Source organism: Hylobates moloch, unplaced genomic scaffold (assembly GCF_009828535.3).
Source record: "Hylobates moloch isolate HMO894 unplaced genomic scaffold, HMol_V3 SCAFFOLD_696, whole genome shotgun sequence".
NCBI classification, from domain to species: domain Eukaryota; kingdom Metazoa; phylum Chordata; class Mammalia; order Primates; family Hylobatidae; genus Hylobates; species Hylobates moloch.
The window spans coordinates 2,297-4,296 of NW_026652971.1; positions in this window are offsets into that span (position 1 = coordinate 2,297).

The window sequence follows — 2,000 nt, forward strand, 5'->3', positions numbered from 1 at the left end:
AGTCTTGAAGGAGAAAAGGGCTTTCCACAGGTAAGGCAGGTGGGAGTGAGATCAAGTTAGGATGTTGACCAAGAATGGTTTACACAGCAAAGCAGTGCTTATGACCACAAAGGTGCTTGCAGGCATCTGTCTGGAGGTCTCAACAGCAAAGCTCCTATCCTGCCCTTTATATTATGTGTTTAGAGCCTCACTCCATTTCCCTGGTGGCTTGGACTTTCTCAGTTTTTTCACTTCTGGCCACCTTGTGCAGATGTTTCCAGAATGGGGAATCTTTATTCCTGTTTCTGCCCAAGTTCATTCCTGGGTAGTTCTATTATACTTTGGATATTTGTTCCCTCCAAATCGTATGTTGAAATTTATCCTCAGTGTTGGAGGTGGGGCCTAAAGGGGGCAGATCCTTCATGAATGGATTTAACACCCTCCCTCAGGGGTGAGTGAGCTCTTCAGCTCTATTAATCTCAGGGAGAGCGGGTTGTTAAAAAGAGCCTGAACATCCCGTCTCTCTTGCCTCCTGTCTCAGCATGTAATCACTGCACAGGCCAACTTGTCTTCCCCTTCTGCCACAAGCAGAAGCCACTTGAGGCCTCACCAGAAGCGTAGCAGATGCCAGGTCATGCTTTCAGTGCAGCCTGCAGACCGTGAGCCAAACAGACCTCGTTTCTTTATAAATTACCCACTCTCAGGTGTTCCTTTATAGCTACACGAAACAGACCAAGACAAGCTCCCTTCCTCCATTTGTCACAACCGTTGAGACACTTGTTCTCTTGGTTTTGTTTGTCTTAGTTGTTTTTGACTTTGCCTGGTCTTCTTCCTCAGTTGTTATCTATATTTAGGAGCATGTATTTCACAGGGATAAAATATTCATTAACGAATACTTCTATTTTATTTTCACCCACATTTTAAAAAGATACAATTCTCCCTTTTGTGGTAGCAAATGTAGGAGGTTTTCATTACTAAATGGCATTTTATACATTTTTCTTATAGGAATTGATTGATGCACGTATTTCTAACTTCCTATATGGATCGCTTCCTCACATTTTCTTCCCTTAAAGAATGACTTTTGTAGTTCTTGACAGATGAAAGGGCTTTTCTCAGAGACTGTAGCAGGAAGACAGAGCAGGTGTGGGGGTTCCTTAGAAGGGGAGGGCTGGGGTGGGAAGATGCATGACACACCACCTCAGCTGGCTCCTGAGAATGAAGACAAGGGGCTGTTTAACTACGGACACACTCAGCATCATGAGAAAGATAAAACAAACAAACAAAAAGCTACAGGCATATCTCTGAGATATTGCAGGTTTGGTTCCAGGCCACCACAATTAAGAGGGTCACACAAATTTTTTGGTCTCCCAGTGCATATAAAATTATGTTTACATTATGTGGTAGTCTATGAAGTGTGCAATAGCATATGTCTAAAACAGCATACACACCTTACTTAAAAATACTTTACTACTAAACAATGCTAACAACCCTCTGAGCCATTAGCAAGTTGTAATCTTTTGGCTGCAGAGCCTTGCCTCAGCGTTAATGGCTAGCTACTGACCAGGGTGGTTGTTCTGAAGGTTGGGATGGCTGTGGCAATTTCTTTTTTCTTTTTTTTTTTTTAGAGACAGGGTCTGGCTCTGTCACCCAAGCTGGAGTGCAGTGGTGCGATCACAGCTCACTGCAGCCTCAAACTCCCAGGCTCAAGTGATCCTCCTGCTTTAGCCTCCTGAGTAGCTGGGACCACAGGTACATGCTGCCATGACTGGCTAATTTTTAAATTTTTTTTGTAGGGATGTGGTCCTTCTATGTTGCCCAAGCTGGTCTTGAACTCCTGGCCTCAAATGATCCTCCCATTACCTGAAGTGCTGGGATTACACGTGTAGCCACTGTGCCCAGCCTGTGGTAATTTCTTAAAATAAGACAATGATGAAATTTGCTACATTGGTCGGCCCTTCCTTTCACTAAAGATTTCTCTGTAGCATGCGATGCTGTTTGATAGCATTTGACCCACAGAAGAA